This window comes from Vigna angularis, chromosome 9 (genome assembly GCF_016808095.1).
Source record: "Vigna angularis cultivar LongXiaoDou No.4 chromosome 9, ASM1680809v1, whole genome shotgun sequence".
Taxonomy (NCBI): domain Eukaryota; kingdom Viridiplantae; phylum Streptophyta; class Magnoliopsida; order Fabales; family Fabaceae; genus Vigna; species Vigna angularis.
This window is the reverse complement of record NC_068978.1, coordinates 19,004,027-19,023,461: the sequence shown is the minus strand read 5'-3', so window position 1 is coordinate 19,023,461 and position 19,435 is coordinate 19,004,027.

Below are 19,435 nucleotides of genomic sequence, written 5' to 3'. Positions count from 1 at the left end.
ATAGATATGTTGGGCTTTTAGGTTTATTTAATTATTTCTTTGTTATTCTAGCCATCTCCCCCTTTCATATAGTGAGTACAAGAGATTCCTGATAAAAGAAACATAACCAGTCCCACCCAGATCTACCTCCTCAGCTTTCTTTGCCCCAACTGCATTGACGAAGAAGAACCCAACTTCTTAAAATTTCATTTATAATAGATGACGAACCAAATACACACTTAACATACTTAATCTCATTTCAAAACTTAAACAACCAACGTGGCAGAGGGTGAAGAGGACAGCAGGCATAAAACGTAGCATCGCCGTTTGCCACGTCTGATCAAAGTTAACGCCGTCCAATTTTAAGGACTAATACTCAGAGTTTCAAAACAATAAGGACTAAAAACCATCAAAGTTTTGAGTAGGGACTAAAAACAAAATCGTCTGATACTTCAGGGACTAAAAACATATTTAACCCATAAATTTACGTATATTTTCTCATTTTATTTGGCTTCTTTAATCTATTTTATAACTTTTATTAGAATGTTTATATATCCCGCCTTTGATGTTTGAAGCAGCAAAAACGGATCAGTATTACGTCCATTTTAATTTTGTTAGTTTATGGGTGCATGGAGGAAAAAAGTTATTAATTTTCCTAATTTAACTTATGTCACTATCTGAATAGTTTTGAAAAAAATATATAACATAGGTTCATATATATATATATATATATATATATATATATATATATATATATATATATATATATATATATATATATATATATATATATATATATATATACTTATTCATTTCAATAAACATTTCATGAAAATAATATATGTAATAAAAGAATAGTTATATTTTTATTATCATCTAATAATAAACGTGTTCCGCATCAAAGATAATATTTTTAAAATTAATTATATATTTAAAGTGTTATTATTTTTGAAATTTTGTCACAATTTTTTTAAAAAAATATTTTAAAAGATTAAAAGAGGATAGTATGTATATATTTAAGTTACTTCTAATTTTTAAATTATCTTTGATTCTAACTCCCTGATAAGATAAGATTATTATCGAAATTAATCCCAGTCAAAAGTTAAGAGTTTTTTCATCTTCACACGCCAATTTTTTTTTAGAGTTTTACTTTATATTTTTAAAATAAAGCAAAATATTTTTAATTAGTTAAAAATATAAAAATGATATTATGTATTTATTAACTATCATAAAAAATATAGTATATAATGTTTTGTTTAGTTATATTTTTACTTTGGAGAATGCTAATTTTTTTTTAAGTTATTGTTAGATACTAAAATTATTTTTAAAAAATAAAATTATCTTTTAAATCCAAAAGACTAAAACTGCATTAATTGAACTATAGGTGTAGTTAATACTGATACTGCATGTTAAGTAACTCTTATTTTCTTAAACAACACTACTCCCTTTTAATTGTAATATAATGTAGAAGAAGTTGGTGATTTTTATAAATTTTATATAAAGATATTAAATTTTATTTATGAAATCCTTTCTCCAACGGAACCTCTACCAGTGTGCAGCATCGTGTAATAATACGATTGGTTGCAACATCAAATTCTATTTTGACTACGATTTGGGAAGGTCAGATACAGAGGATTGATTAAATAAATTCCATACAATTATGAAGTTTTACTGATTCGCTTAGTCAAACCGACTTGTCAAGATTCCGACTATTTTAAATATATTTTAAGTTTTCTATTTAATATAATATTTTTTGTCTTTAAAAATTTAGCTAAAATATATTTCAGCTCCTTAATGTATAATAGCGACTTTTAGTTAGATCTCACTCCATCAAAAATTCACGTGCTTAAAATATTTAATCCTTGAAAATAAGATTTGTTGTGCTAGCTGATCATTTGTACGAATGAAATTAGTTGATATAGTTAATTTCAGTTATAGATTTTATATTTTCATTTTAGGATTAATTAGTATTTGGATTTTTATATTTGGTGATGATTGCTTTTTTTTTTATATCTTTTTACTTGATGTTAATATTTTTTAAAATCGAGTTAATTTAGTGAAGTCCATTTATTTTACTTTTAGTGAAGGAAATAAGTTTTACAAAGTTATATTTTTTTTCAAATGTCCTAGATTTTAAACATTGAATGAATTTATTTTCAAAATTGAGGTTTTTATTTATTTTGTTTGTATTTAACTATGATGATCATGACTTAATATAGGAGAATATGATAGTATAGGAGTTGAGAAAGATGCATAACATTATGGTCAAGATTAAGAGACGTGGTGGGCAATCTTATATTCTTATGTTTTCATTTATTTTTCATTTTTATTGAAGTTTATGGTTATAAAATAATAATTTTCATCGAGGTTATATAAAATAGTGATAAAATTTATTTTAATTATGAAATTGAATAAGAATATTTGTGCTAGTTATAAAGTTTAGGTAGAAAAAAGTTTGGGTATTAAATTTTGGCATTAGAGCCAGGTTTTGAGTTTTTTTTTAATCATGGGAATGAGTTGTTATGTTTCTATTGTGCATAGTTGATAGTTTTGTTTTTAGAGGTTCAATGTTGTATTGTTTGATTGTTATCTGTTGATGGATTTTCCTACTTCTAGCAAGTGTATTGGGTAATTATAGCACAAAAACAAATATCACACCCACACACATTTGTGCAAATTATCCAATAACTTGAATTTGTCTTGATTTGCAATAGAACAATGTTTTGACAATTTATAATAAAAGAGTAAAACTAAAATTGGTTGAGATTAAATTAAATAATAAAGATAAGTGTGTTGAGATTGGACTTCGTTAATCTTTTACTGTGTTTCTATTGATATAATATATTAATACCATTATATATTGCTCTTGAAAGTATTTGACTAATTCTAAATTAATTCCTTGAGTTTAGAACTTAAGGATTTCAAACACAATGATGATTCCTCAACCCTTGACGAATGAATCATTGCTTTAAGTGCAAGACTTAAACTGAGCTAAAGTATTTAAATTTATTCCTAACATTCAAATGCATTAGATGATTGACCTTAGATTTAAGATTAGTTTTCCAACTCAATCTAATTCAATGAAATAATCCAAGAAATCAAATATAAATCAAATCATTAATATTGAACAAAAGCGCGCGCACACACAGATATAAATGAAACAAGGAATTATAAAAGTTACTTCAACCTCAACACAAGAAAGTTCAATTACTCATAATGATGAATCTGGTTAGTTGTTGTCCCTCTCTCATGATTCTATCTCAAAACAAAACCTTGTTCTTATACAAATTAAAAATCTTGCTCACCTCTTTCCTTCAATGTTTAGCTGCAAAGATTTCCTTTTGGGCAAGGTTTCCATTTAAGTCAGGCCTCTTTGCTTTGGTGATTAACACTTAAGGTTTCCTCCTGTTGAGGATTTTCTTCTATGGTACAACTTAACTTTTTTGTGCTTCAAGTTTCTTCCTCGTGAAGGTTTCTTTTGTGGCTCAACATCTCTTCTTATTTCTCAATTATGAGGATAATATTTGAATTATTTTAAACCACCTTTCAATGCTCAACATCATTTCTAGAGCTCAGCGACACCATTCTCCAATTCTTGCAAAAGTGTTACATTTTTAATAACGAATCATTAGTTGCATATTTATTTAATTCTTAATACCTCATTTTGTATTTCTAAGATAAAGAGGATTGATTTAGTCAATTTATGTCAATTTCATGCATTTTAAGTGTCAAAATCATATCTAAAATCAAGTAAATTAGATGGTTATCATTATGTAGAGGTGTATTACTGATGGACAAATTTATGAGCACCAAAATATGATGTCACAAACTTGTTTTTCAATCGGCAAGTATGACCGAATCGTTCAAGTAATAAACTTGGTAAGACCAAGTATCGTTCTTCCCAAAGGACTCACGACCTAGTTTAGTTATGTGATTTCTTGATTAGCTAAGACTTAAAGACGAAATATTTGGAGTTTAATATGCAAGATAGAAAATAAACATGTATGCATGAAGTTTTGATCAATGGCTAAAACAAAAGACACACACTTTCAATAGAATATATTAATGAATATGTTGTTGGGGGTCAATTTCATCTTATCCACTCTCATATATTTTAGGAATTCAACATTCAAATCATCATTGTTAATGCCACTCTCTAAAGTACCTTTCTAGAAGGCTTCTCCCCAATCACGAGTTCATACAATTCCTAGCATTCCTAATGATCAGTTCATAAGTGCAGGAGCTTAACGACAACCAATATCATATTGGGAGAAATTCCCCGGATCTAGACTTCCCCGTACGTTCCCGTATCGACAAAACCAATAATCATGCATCGAATGAGTTAAACAATGCAAGCATTAAGCAAAGAGGAAAAACCCTAACTAATGATGAAAGAAAGCATAAATCTTAATTAAAAGATGTAACAAACAGATTCCATATATGAGAGCTTCATAAGATTACATTGATTCCCCAACAAACATACAAGGTTTAGTTCACCATATTCATGGTGAACCTAGATGAATTACAATGAAAGAATGAAAGAATAAACCCTAAAAAGGTGAAGAGGTAGCCTGAGCATCCAAGATCCTCCTTCAAAGGGGTGGAAGAGAGAGTGTTTGCCTCGTTTCTGCCAAAGATGCCTAACCCTAGGAAACCCTAAAGCTTATATATCATTCGTAAATTACAAAAAGTCAAGTCCAAGCCCATTAAAGTGCCGCTCAGCGGTAAAATACCGCTCAGCGGTGAGTGCGTGACTTTGTTTTCTCCCCTCAGCGGCCATTTCACCCCTCAGCGGAGCCAGCGTGACTGCCTGAGTGCCGCTCAGCGGTAAACTGCCGCTGAGCGGCAGTTGCGGCTTCTCTTTTTGCACTTTTTGATGTCTTATCTGATTTCATCTCTCTCTTTCTTCACTTCTTTCACCAAATTCACCTTAAAACCTGCACAAAAACACTGAAATCAAGCATAAACCTGTCCAGCTCTCTTATTTCTGAAAATATTGGTAAAAGCATGATTTCAAGCTAGTTTCTAAGTGTAAAGGTTGCTTTTAGTGTCAATTTTAAGCATGAAAATAACAGTTTTTCAACTGTTATCACAACCCCAAACTTAGAACTTTGCTTGTCCTCAAGCAAACAAGATGTAACTCCATCTTCCACCAATTCATATGATGATTCACTCATTCAAAAATCTTCTTTTCAATGATAAGTAAAAACTTCAATCAAACTTATGACCAAGAGTTCAATCAAGATGTGCACATGCTTTAGTGTTCACAAAGTCATTTAAATTCCAACAAATGCTATTTTTCATGAATGATCAATCAATTAAGCATGGATGTTCATGTGCTAATGGAGTATTTCCTCACTAGATAAAGTGTTTCACTCAACACACAAGTGTATAAGAGGTAATCACTCATTCACTCTACTATCACAATGTTACATGAATCAACTTTGCCTTTCATTTTACCCCAATCAAAAACATTCACAAGCATGCATTATCACAAGGACTTTTCAATGGCTTATAATGTGGCTGGGCTAACAAGAAAATTGGTTTTTCTGGATCACAAAATCCTTGAGTTAAGAGAATCATAACAACACAATTATTCTTATTCATTCCCAACTTTCTTTTGCCTTTGCATTTGCATTGAGCTTTACTTCTTTTTCTTTTCTTTTCTTTTTCTTTGCATATTCTTACTTTTTAGCTCTTAGCTCAATGCTTTTCATGTTTTCCCAACAACCCCAAACTTGAACATTTAACAATACCACACAAGATTTTCTACTTAACTCAAGGTAAAGATTTTCAATCAAAGGTTTCAGTGTATGTTCAAGGCTAAGGGTTCAAAAGGATTGGACACAAAGTGTTCTCTTTTAGTGGGCTAATTTTTTTTTTTTTTTTTTTACAAATTTGGCCAATAAAAAGGTTTCCAACAAACGGCCTTGATCATATGATGCAAAACAAGCAATTGATTCAATCAAAGAAAACCTGGGCAAAGTCATTCATGCTTTCAAAGTAATAGCATTCAATCATACAAAAAACTCTGAAGCTCAAATCCTCACATATAAGCTCATTCACATTTGACATACACATCCTGCTTAATTTCACAATCACAATCATGATATCATGCATTTGTTCACAAAGCTTGTGAATCACCTGTATAAGCATTTAAATGTGCACATCATCTCAACATCAATCAATCAAGAAGCATCATCAAGCATTACTTATCAAACAATCACAGTTAATAGCAAACCATCATAACAAACCAGGTGTCCAATAGAGTACATCAAACCTAATCTAAAACAAAAATAAATAAGTTTAGAACACTTAAACCAACAAAAGCATAAGTTCATGATAGCATTCATCAGTAAATGCTATCTCAGCTCCTCATCAATCTGAGCTGTCATCTGTATCTTCTTCCTCTCCTTCTTCTTGGATCTTATAGTCTTGATTCTTTTAGCATGATGAGGAGGCCATCCCTGCATCAAACTTAATTCACAAAACCAAAAGATACATTGTTAAGCATTAGTAAACCACAATGAACAAATCAACCCCTTCAATGATGCTCTCTCCCAACCCCAAACTTAGATGAAAAACTAGTGAGAACGTGAGTGGAAGGGAGATTTTCTCAAGAGGGAAGAGGGAAAAGATGTGGAGAACCTTGGAAAAGGTATGTAGGAGTGTGTGTGCAGAGAAGAGCCTGAAAATAGAAGCTTATGTGCAGCTTAGGGTATAAAAATACCCTAATGGGCTTGGGTCCCGCTAAGGGGCAACCAAAGCCCAATCTGCGAGAGTACCGCTCAGCGGTAAGTTGCCGCTTAGCGGCACTTTCGTGATGTGCCCTTCTCCTTCTTTTCTTAACCTACGTGCCTCCTAGACATGCCCCTCGCTGGTTCCCTGCAATTCAATGTTCATAATACTTATGCAAACCCTATTATGCAACTAAAATGAAACAAACAGAAACATTCAATCAACTGGGTTGCCTCCCAGGTAGCGCTTGTTTAACGTCACGAGCCTGACCCAAAATCCACCAACACCCATCAGTAGGTGTAACAAACTTACCAACACCCATCAGTAGGAGCAAAATTTTCTTACCAACACCCATCAGTAGGTGTACAAACTGAGTATCCTTCAGTAGATACTTAACCACCTAGCATCCTTCAGTAGATGCTATATCCAACAAAATATTTACAAAAATAATGTCCACAGATTAAAAGTTACAAAACCAAAATCAAAATCAAAAGTTTGTAAATCACTGGGTTGCCTCCCAGCAAGCGCTCTTTTAACGTCATTAGCTTGACCCAGTAAAGTTCAAGCTCCTTTTTCTTTTTCTTCTTTCTACTGAACTTCTTCAGAAATTTGATCAAACCAGGAACCTGTTGCAGTGTCTCAATCATAGGAACTTTAATCTCCAATTTCTTGAAGATTTCCATAAAGCACTTAAATTTCTTTTCCTTCCTATGATTCTTCTTTAGATGAGGATGGGATTTTTCATATGATTCCTTCTTCTTTCCTCTCATCTTCTTTTTCTTACGCTTCCTCTCCCCAAATTTTCTCTTTTTCTTTTCTTTTATTTTTTTCTTCCCTTCTCTTTTTCTCCTCAACTTCTTTATTTTCACACAAATTTTCTTTCTCTCTTCTCTCTCAACCACTTCTTTTTCTTTTTCTTCATCTTTATTTTTCTCACTCAACTCTTCTTTTTCTTTTCTCTCTATCCTTTCCTCATCTCCCCCTATTTTTTTCTCATCAAGAATCTTTTCACTTTGAGTGACAATGGCTTGCCCTTCTTCCTTAAGGTTAACTTCAGTATTAACCTCCTTATTCAATCTCTGACTAATGTAACGAAGGTGCATCTCCATCCTTTTACATGATTCTTCAATGCTTTTTTGAGTAAAGTCAGAATTTTTCAAAAATCGTTGAAGGGTGTCATCCAAACTTTCTGATAGAGAAGGTTGTTGCTGCCATTGTTGTGGTGGTGGCCTATCAAATTCTTCGGCAGCTTGAGTGGTTTTGTGATGACAATCAGGTATCTGTATGTACTGTTGAACTGCCTCCTCCAACGTTCTCCTTTTTCCCGATAGAGAGGGTTTTTGCTGCCATTGTTGTGGTGGTCGATTCTTAAATTGTTTGACAACTTGCCAAAATTGATCATTATCCATGCCTGAGTGAGATACCAGCAGTGGTTGAAATTACCTTAGTAGAATTAAGTGCCTATTAAATTCTTGTTCGAATTGCATCCTGCAAACATTAGGCACAAAACTCTAGAAAATATTTGTTAGCACAAAAAGATATAAGAGAAGATATAAGATTCAGAGAATAAAATAAAATAAAATAAAATAAAATGAAATAAAATAAAATAAAATAAAAACAGAAAATAAAAACAGAATTTAAAATTCAAGTCAAAGATAATCAATAATCACACAAATTAACCAGTTAAACCACGAGTCCCCGGCAGCGGCGCCAAAAACTTGATGGACAAATTTATGAGCACCAAAATATGATGTCACAAACTTGTTTTTCAATCGGCAAGTATGACCGAATCGTTCAAGTAATAAACTTGGTAAGACCAAGTATCGTTCTTCCCAAAGGACTCACGGCCTAGTTTAGTTATGTGATTTCTTGATTAGCTAAGACTTAAAGACGAAATATTTGGAGTTTAATATGCAAGACAGAAAATAAACATGTATGCATGAAGTTTTGATCAATGGCTAAAACAAAAGACACACACTTTCAATGGAATATATTAATGAATATGTTGTTGGGGGTCAATTTCATCTTATCCACTCTCATATATTTTAGGAATTCAACATTCAAATCATCATTGTTAATGCCACTCTCTAAAGTACCTTTCTAGAAGGCTTCTCCCCAATCACGAGTTCATACAATTCCTAGCATTCCTAATGATCAGTTCATAAGTGCAGGAGCTTAACGACAACCAATATCATATTGGGAGAAATTCCCCGGATCTAGACTTCCCCGTACGTTCCCGTATCGACAAAACCAATAATCATGCATCGAATGAGTTAAACAATGCAAGCATTAAGCAAAGAGGAAAAACCCTAACTAATGATGAAAGAAAGCATAAATCTTAATTAAAAGATGTAACAAACAGATTCCATATATGAGAGCTTCATAAGATTACATTGATTCCCCAACAAACATACAAGGTTTAGTTCACCATATTCATGGTGAACCTAGATGAATTACAATGAAAGAATGAAAGAATAAACCCTAAAAAGGTGAAGAGGTAGCCTGAGCATCCAAGATCCTCCTTCAAAGGGGTGGAAGAGAGAGTGTTTGCCTCGTTTCTGCCAAAGATGCCTAACCCTAGGAAACCCTAAAGCTTATATATCATTCGTAAATTACAAAAAGTCAAGTCCAAGCCCATTAAAGTGCCGCTCAGCGGTGAGTGCGTGACTTTGTTTTCTCCCCTCAGCGGCCATTTCACCCCTCAGCGGAGCCAGCGTGACTGCCTGAGTGCCGCTCAGCGGTAAACTGCCGCTGAGTGGCAGTTGCGGCTTCTCTTTTTGCACTTTTTGATGTCTTATCTGATTTCATCTCTCTCCTTCTTCACTTCTTTCACCAAATTCACCTTAAAACCTGCACAAAAACACTGAAATCAAGCATAAACCTGTCCAGCTCTCTTATTTCTGAAAATATTGGTAAAAGCATGATTTCAAGCTAGTTTCTAAGTGTAAAGGTTGCTTTTAGTGTCAATTTTAAGCATGAAAATAACAGTTTTTCAACTGTTATCAATTACTTGGAGTATTATTGATTGATGGTCTAGTATGTTTGTTTAGAGTTATTATGTGTTTGTCATATGTAGGATGTATGTTTGAAAGTTTGTACGATCGTTGAATTTTCTAATAGGTAATATTAAGAATGACCCGTAGACTTTGTACTCCACCTCATCTTAATGTTGGAGAGAATGCTAATAATGAAGGAAACCAGATTGTACGATCCACAGAAATGATGGCAATGCGACATAACAACATAATGTGATATTAGATAAGAATCAACAAGCAAATTGACCTTGGGATGAATTGGGAATGGAAGGATTCATGAGGTATAATCTTCTTAAAGTTAATAGTGATACTATCTCGAATTAAGTTGATGAATGGATGAGATAAAAAAGATTTTTAGAGAAATCACTTATCTTAAGAGAAAAGGTTGGCATTTGCTATATATCTATTGTCAAGAGAAGTTAAATTTTGGCAAGCAAGAACTCAACAAGATGGAATTTGAGAGTTGAAGCATTGGATTGAAAGAATTTCAAGTTGAGATTCCTAGAAAAATATTTTCCAATTAGTGCTAGATACGTAAAGGAGGTTGAATTTATGAAGTTGGAGCAAGATATCGGTGTATGCATATAAGTTTGAGTATTTGACAAATTTTATATTCAAGCTACTTTGGAAGCGTGGAGGTGTAAGAAATTTGAGGAAGGGTTAAAATTTGAATTAAAGAAGGTGACACTTCCTTTAAGAATTAGAGAATTGTCTGTGTGGTAGAAAAGGCTAAATCAATTGAAAGGTTAAAAGAGTGACCAAATAAAATGATTAATTCACATGTGAAAAAGACAAATGCATATCAAAAGAAGTTGTACGACAAATTGTAGTAACAAAATTTAGAAGTTATTTCATCTGGGTCATTATAGAAAGAAGTCAAATGTCACTAGTGCAAAAAAGACCTTTAACGTCACCCTTTAGACGTCTGACCCTCGAATATCCAACGTAAAAAATGACCGGTGGCATTTTTCGTAAATAAAACAATTATTTAGACGTCGGTTATGTAAGGGCCCGACGTCTAAATACTCATATACGTCGGCTCCCCCAAATAGACGCCAAAACTAAACAAAAAAGTTAAAAAGAAATAATTTTTTATTCCATTTAGACGTCTGATCCCGCCACTCCGACTTCTGAAGCACTTTAGACGTCTGTTAGTTGGGGGGACCGACTTCTAAACCCTAAACCCAAAAATTAAAAAATCACTTTTTGACACCATTTAGACGTCTGATCCCGCCACTCCGACTTCTAAAGCACTTTAGACGTCTGTTAGTTGGGGGGACCGACTTCTAAACCTTAAACCCAAAAATTTAAAAAGTCACTTTTTGACTCCTTTTAGACGTCTGATCCCGCCACTCCGACTTCTGAAGCACTTTAGACGTCTGTTAGTTGGGGGGACCGACGTCTAAATTTTGGCATTAAAACACCGTGAACGCGAGACAGCCGTTACGCGCACTCATATTTCATCATCTTCGTCGCGTTTTTTCTCTACGAGTTATGCTTTTCAGGTTCGTTTTCTCACTTTTGCACCGTTTTAAATTAATTTTACTCCGATTACATCACTCTTTGATGCATTATCTTTCATTTGAACCGATTAAAATGTGTTTTCGTTGGGTTTTGGTGCAGTTATTCATGTTTCTTTAGGCGGCGTTCTATGGCGGCGATTTCTTGCGTTTTGTACTCCTCCAATTCCCTCCACTACATTTTTAAAACCATCCAATAAAAAAATGTACAATACATTCTCTTCAACTAAAATATAAAGTTGTAAACTCGAATCACCATGAGTCAGGAGCAACCTCAGAGACGTCTAACCTGCATGGATCATACGTCTATATAGACGTCGGACCTATATATAGATCCGACGTCTATATAGACGTCTGACCTATATAGGTCCGACGTCTATATAGACGTCTGACCTATATAGGTCCGACGAGACGTCAGACCTATATAGGTCCGACGTCTATAGAGACGTCTGACCTAAAGGGTCCGACGTCTCATTAACGTCATCCATATAGACGTCGGACAGAGATCAGACGTTAAAAGCCCAAAATAACAGACGTCTAAAGTCTTTTTTGCACTAGTGTGTTATTGTCATAAAAGGCTACATTTATAAAGAAGTTGTTCTTATAAAAATAAAGTTTGCTATCTTTGTAAAAAAAGAAACTATCTTTCAAAAATTTTGTCCATGAAAAGTAGGATAGACTGGTGTTAGAGGAAAACAAATAAGAGAAGCTAACAAATCTCCAATACATAAAGTGTTCCCAACTATAGGATTAAAAACAACTCCATGAGGTAATTTTTCATAGAAGCTAGGAATGTGTGTGAATACAGTGTTGATATGTGTGAAAAAGTTACATATTCAATTTCAGATTTTTAAGGTAAGGACAAGTGTTAAAGTTGGATGGAATGGAAGAAACCATGTTCCAAGAATATTTAAAGATTTTGAGTTGTAAGTAAATTTTATTTTGTTAGAATTTTTTTTTTAAATTGGTGATGTTAGAATAACTATTTGAAATTTTTATTTTCGAGGATACAAATTTTTATTTGATAGGAAAGAAATTTTTATTTGTTAGAATAATATTTAATCGCAATTTTTCTTGGAAAATCCAATTGCTCCAAGCCAAAAGTTAACTAGTTTTATTTTTAACACAAGAAACTCAAACATGATAAAAAAAAACCTCATCATTAAACATAAGTTATTACTACTACCTTAGATTAATAGAAATTCAAACCTGATTTTTTTTCTCTTTTGTACAGAGTTGAAATAACCCAATTGTCTTATTAGTTAAATTTGTTATTATAGATAAAAAAATTAATAAAAATTGAATTTTATCCATCAAACTTTACCTACGAGCATCTACTCCTAGACATACAAATAAACGTAACAAGCAAACCATCCTAAGAAAAAAAAAACTTACTTTAAACAAAATTTACATTAGCGAGTACTCTTACTAGCATTCTTAAGATAAGGCCAATTCTTAAAAATGATGAACTGTTAACTCATAATATGAAGAGAAAAAAATAAAAAAAATGGTTTTAAAAAAAATGATTTTTATGAAAAGAAGTTTAAATAGTTAAGTTGGTCTATTTATTATAATTTTAACTTTAATAAAATATCTATACTTTATCTCATTTATCCTACTTATACTTTGAAACCAAATCACTTTGTCCTCACAGCGCAAACCTATCTTGAATTATAAAGTCCCATTTTTCATGTTTTGTTGATTCAAATGATTTGGAAACATATTTTTGTTAAACAAAATTTAAGTTGTTTGACTTTATATATATAATTAAATAATATTATAATCAAGTTATACAAAAATAAACACTATCATGATTATTAGGCCAAATATATAAACATATTTTTTCATTAGCCAAATAAGGTTCTGCAGTCACATGATCATTATTGTAGGCCACATGTGTACAATTTGCAACTGCAACCAGAAATTGTGCCCAACTAGATGGCTTTCTACAGGTCATAGCTGCCTCTAATGACCAAACTAAACATTCAATTATTAATTAAGACTTATTATTTACCACTATTGTTCTTGACTTTCCTTCCTGGTGGCTGAATTCGCAATCAACTAAGTCAATTAGATTAAACACAGCATAGGCTTATTAGTTAAATTATAATGTTCATTTGGGTTAATGTTATGGTATAAAGTTAATATAATTAATTATGGTATTTGAAGTATTATGGTCTGAACTTTATTTTTCTTATATTTTTCTAAATTATATTAAATTTTTGGATATACCAAACACCTTTCATGTGTATAAATGAATCATATAGTCCGATTTTTCAACTACATCTTTGAATCAAAAGAGAGGAAGCTTATAAATAGTTTATTGAACCAAAAAAACTACATTTTTCTGTGGATGGCTTCTACAGAATTAATTAACAGTACATCTTTTGGATGTTGATGAGCTTGATTTAGGTATTGGAAAGTGGACCACTGCACGTTCAAAGACAAGCTAAAGTATATTGTTTTGGTGTTATATATATGATCTGTTTGTGGGAAAAAGAATAGTGGAAATATGTTTGATGTTTGATGGCATTAAGAGGCATAACTATGGATGTAACATGTTTTACCTTGAGAGTAACGTGTATAGCACATAATAATTGAGGAAAATTTGGCAAGAACTTTTCATGGTTCATACCTGTTATTTCCCACATTATCTAGTTATTATTAATGGGTTGTCTAGATTGTGCTTATTTACTAATTGATGTGTGAGATATTTTCTTTTTCCTAGGTTTCCAGTTGCTGCGTGTCTCTTCTATGCAATAAATGTTCTTACGTGGTATATATGTAATTAGGGTTGAAAACAAATTGTACCGCAGAGACGGTTTTCAAGCATTAGAGAGGTGTTTTTGCTTCCTACGTTAAAAATTCTAAAATGTTTGATTTGTGTTTAGAAAATGATTGTGAGTACAAAAGATAAACAAAATATTTTTGCTTTTAGAAAATCTATTTTATAAATTTATATTTTTAATTTTTATTAATGAAAAATATATTAATTATATTTTAAATTTAACTTTATACTTTTTTATTTAGATCTATTAAATTTAACTTTATATATTTTATAAAACATTAATTTTTTGAAATTTACATTTTGGTGTAAGTTATTTAAATTTAAATTTTAGAAAAACCAAATTTATTTGTATTAATATTTTATGGATCAGTAATTTTATTTCAATTGTATTTAAAAATTATTATTTTATACCTAAATTTATATTTTAAAGATTTAATTTTAAATAATTTTTTTACAATTAAAATTATAAATTATTGGTAGATAGTAGCTATTTTTTTTGTACATATAACTGAAATATAAAAGCAAAAAATAATTTAGATAAAGCGGGTAACAAATAGTTATTATTTGTAATCGACTTTTATCCGTTGACATTCCTTGATGTAATTATCATGATTAAATCAATTTTATGATATTGATAGTTTACATATTAATAGAGTACTAACTAAAATTTTATGATCTTGATAGTTTACATGATATTATGTCGATACGTGTAGTTAGGAATTATATCGAGTTACATAAACTTAAGTTTTGTTTAATAATTTTGTTTATTTGGAATGATTTTTTTTTTAACATTCGATCATTGAAACATGTTATAAGTCACTTGATAAACAAGTGAATGATAATCTTAAAAACTATGTAGAACTATTAAAGTGGTTTAAAATCCGTGAACTAACTCGATCCAAAGTGGTTTTAAACTAAATTTGAATTTAAAAAAATTACAAATTTCAATACGAGTCAGAAATAAACTCAATTTACTAAGAATTTGACTCACCAATCCCGACATAAAAAAAAGAATTAGTTGCATGGTTTTGAACTAACATGTAAAATTATTGTTATTACTATGAAATTAATTTAATTATTTATTACTTAATCTTTCAATATTATCACTTAACATTCTTTTTTTATTGTAAAGGAGGATAAGGAAGATAATTCAAGAGATGAAAATGTTGTAGATTTATTCATTCAATACTCTAATTATTATAGATGGATAAATGACAACATTGATTTGATGTTACATCATAATTTGTATATTTTTTAGGTTTAATAGGTTCGGAGGTCCCTATATTTGCGGGTTGGTTTCAATTAGGTCCTCTAATTTTGGAAATGATCAATGGAGTCCCTAATTTAACAAAATTGAGTTAATAATACCCTTTCCGTTAAATGCAATGGACAACGTTAACTTTTTAAACAGGTGGCATGCTGAGGCATCATTTTATTTGCAGCTGGCACAGTTTAAGCTGAATACGTGTATTTTATATCATTTTAAATTGTAAGTAAGAAGCAATCTAGTGGTTTGAATTATTTGAGTGGTGGAATGCATGAAAATAGTGGAAAGAGATGAAGATGTTGACGATTGTGAATGATTCCATTCGATGGTTTGAAATGCTGAGACTCACTTTATGTGAGAACTTTGAATGCTGAACAAAAGTCCCGTCCAAGTTTGCTTCGTTTTTAAATGCTTCGTTTTTAAATGTCTCAACGTTATCTCATACAAATAAAAATAATAAATCAGAACTGGTACATTTTTTTCATTTCAACACAAAACATCAGAGTGAGTGGAAGCAGACTTTTCAAAATTTGAAAAAGAAGAAGAAGAAGACGATGAAGATGGTGAGTGAAGTCTGAATTGAGAATCGAAGGAATTGCGAAGTGGAGAGATCCATCGGTGAATGGAAGCGATGGTGTGGGAGGGAGTCATGGAACTCACCAAGTGGGCGCAGGAGAAGAAGACCGACCCTCTTTTGTGGTCAATTCAGGTCAGCGCCGCCCTCAACTCCGCCGGCGTCTCCCTCCCTTCCGTCGACCTCGCACACCGTCTCATCTCCTACATCTGCTTCGACACTACAAGAATGATTGAAATTACCGACGGTCATAATTCGTCGGTAATGTATAAAATCCGTCGGTAATTAGCATTTATCGACGGCTTACCGACGACCAAAATACCGTCGGTAAAAACGTTGTCAGTAAACTTTACCGACGGATTTTTGGCCGTCGGTAATTATCGAAGGCTTTTGGCCGTCGGTAAATGTCGCGACCTGGTTCATCTTCTTCCTCTTCCTTCGTCGCTGTGTAAATTTTTTTTTCCATTTCCGCGAACTCCACCACCAAAACGGCATCACGCGAGTAACAAACTAGTTTCCAAAGTATCAAACAACCAATTTATTTTCAATAGTTAAAATTATAGTGAATCATGGAGTGTTTTTCTGCAATTCTCAGATTTGTAAGATAAATGTTTCTAATCGTTTCAATGTGGTGGAAAGAACGGTGGTAGAGGGCAGCGGTGGTGGAGAGAACAGTGGTAGAGGACAGCGGTGGTGGAGGGAAGCGGTGGTGGAGGGCAGCGGCGGGAGGGCAGCGGCGGGAGGGCAGTGACGGTGGAGAGCAACGATGATGGAGAGCAGCGGTGGAAAGCATCGGTGGTGGAGAGCAGCGGTGGTGGAGGGCAACGGTGGTGGAGGGCAGCGGTAGTGGAGGGCAGTGACGGTGGAGAGCAGGTGGAGATTTCTTTACTGATTGAAATGAGAGGAGAAATACATCGTTTACCCACATATATTGGCACTGGATGCGAACTGGTTTCGAAAAATTCTGATTTTTTATCGACGGCCAAAATCCTTCGGTAAATCCGTCGGTAATGGCATCCACGAAATAATGGGCGGGAAAAATCCCGCTCTTTTTACCGACGGCCAAAAGCCTTCGTTAAATCCGTCGGTAAGGCGCATGTCACTTACCGACGGCCGAAAGCCTTCGGTAAATCCGTCGGTAATGCACATAAAAATGCCGTCGGTAATTCCGTCGGAAATTAAGATATATCGACGGATATTGATCCGTCGGTAAAAATCCGTCGGTAATATTAATATTTTTTGTAGTGCGACAACCACGTCCCCCTCGCCTGGAAGCTTCTCGAGAAAGCCATGGCCGTCAGAATCCTCCCTCCCTTGCTCGCCCTCTCCCTCCTTTCCACTCGCGTCCTCCCCTACCGCCACCTCCACCCCGCCGCCTACGCCCTCTACATCGACCTCCTCAACCGCCACGCCTTCTCCCTCTCGTCCAGGAATGGATCTATGAAGGATGTACTAAAATTAGGGATTTCGACAATGCTGGAGGGTGAAAAAAGAAAATTAGGGTTTAGGATTAGAAAGGAAAAGGGAATCTGAATGCAAATTAAAAATTGCAGAAATTGGTTGTTAATGTTGGAAAAGATATTACTTTTATGCTGTGCCACGTATTAAGTTCAAACTGTGCCACCTGGAAATAAAAAGATGCTCAGCATGTCACCTGTCTAAAAATTTATCGCCGTCCATTGCATTTAACGGAAATGGTATTATTAACTCAATTTTGTTAAATTAAGGACCCAATTGATCACTTCCAAAATTGGAGGACCCAATTGAAACTAACCCGCAAATATAGAGACCTCCGAACCTATTAAACCTATTTTTTATTATATTTTGGATTATATTTGGAGTTTAAAATAATTTTGGATGTATTTGGATTATATTGAAGTTTAAGATTTAAGATGAATATGCTGGATTAACTTTTTAGATTATTTATATTTTTTTAGAATTATAATTTTTTTGATGAATTATTTATTTATTATCTAAAATAAGAAAAAAATAAATTTTTTAAATTGATTTGAAATTTTTGAATCTTGGTTACCTATTAAAAAAAATTTATAATTCTTTTGAATTAAGTGAACAATTAACCCACCAATCCATAGTGATCAGGTCAAACTCAAATTTATTAAACTCATTAATAAATGAGTCAAAAATTATCCACCTTATAATCCATATGATAGGTAAGACCAGATAACTCATTTGACACCTCTAAAATTATCCACTTATTAATATGATACTAATGGTATAAATCTAATTTTTATTAATAAATCTATAATTTCACATAATATGAAACTCATTTTAAATGCCCCATTAGAATTTTTTGATATTTTGACTAGATTAATTTTAGAGTAGCTAGGGTTTATTCTTAAAATGTTATGTACAATAAGAATAGTATCTATACAAAATAGATAGTGTCAATCATATATTATATGTCCTTTTTACAATATACTTGAGTAATTTGGTAAATATATTGTTATAAGTAATAAAGTATATTATATATAATTAATTTTGAATTTTTGCTTGATTTTAGAAAAGGTGACAAATAATAACTTATTAGTTATATTTACTTTTACGTCTTGATGTCAATCTTAGTGAAGTACATGAGTTTAGAATATAGATTGTTTTTACGAGATACATATTTCCTTTAAACAAAACTGTTATACTTAATAGTTATAAATACAAACAATTTTAAAGTAACTCCATACTATTTTAACATGTCATTTAAAAAAAATTATTTTATTTATTCTTATATCATTACCGTGAGCATAATTGATAGTTTCTAAATTAAATGTGCTGCCTTATTTTATAGAATAACATTATTAAATTGAACAAACATATTTTTAATCATGTTAAGGTATAATTAGTGATCCAACTCAGAGTTGTGAATGGTCGGGCCATGCTCTTGATACCCTCCGACACCTCCATTTCTCACATGGGCACATTTGCTTCAATGCACTAGTAAAAATTATGCTTTTTAACTCGTTCAATAGACTTCGGCTTAAGGAAAACCGAAGTCTATGAGAGAGCGGTGACAATTTTGTAGTTTTGATGAATTTATATGCCTTGGTTTAGTAAGGATCGAAGCATATAAACTGTGTTTTGGGCTATTAACTCAGTTAAAGGTGGAATCGAGACTGTATTTTGGCGTATTGACTCGGTTAGAGGTAGAACCGATGCCTATTACCCCGGTCAAATCAGTCACACCTGACCTACTCTCATCTTCGCTTTTTCATTTTACACGAAGCGGTTCTTTCACTTTCATCTCCCCTTTTTCATTTTCATCTGACAGAAACAGAGAGGGCGCGATCTCTCTTCTCCTCTCCCACTTGACAGCCACGGTACGAGGACGAGACGCGATGGTGGCCGGCGTCGAAAGCGGAGGGGAGGCGCGATGGTGGCCGGTGTCGAAAGCGGAGGGGAAGCGCGATGGTGGCCGGTGTCGAAAGCGGAGGGGAGGCGCGATGGTGGTCGGCGTCGAAAGCAGCGGGGAGGCGCGATGGTGGAGACGAGTACCACGGCGGCGATGATGGGAGGCTCGCCGAT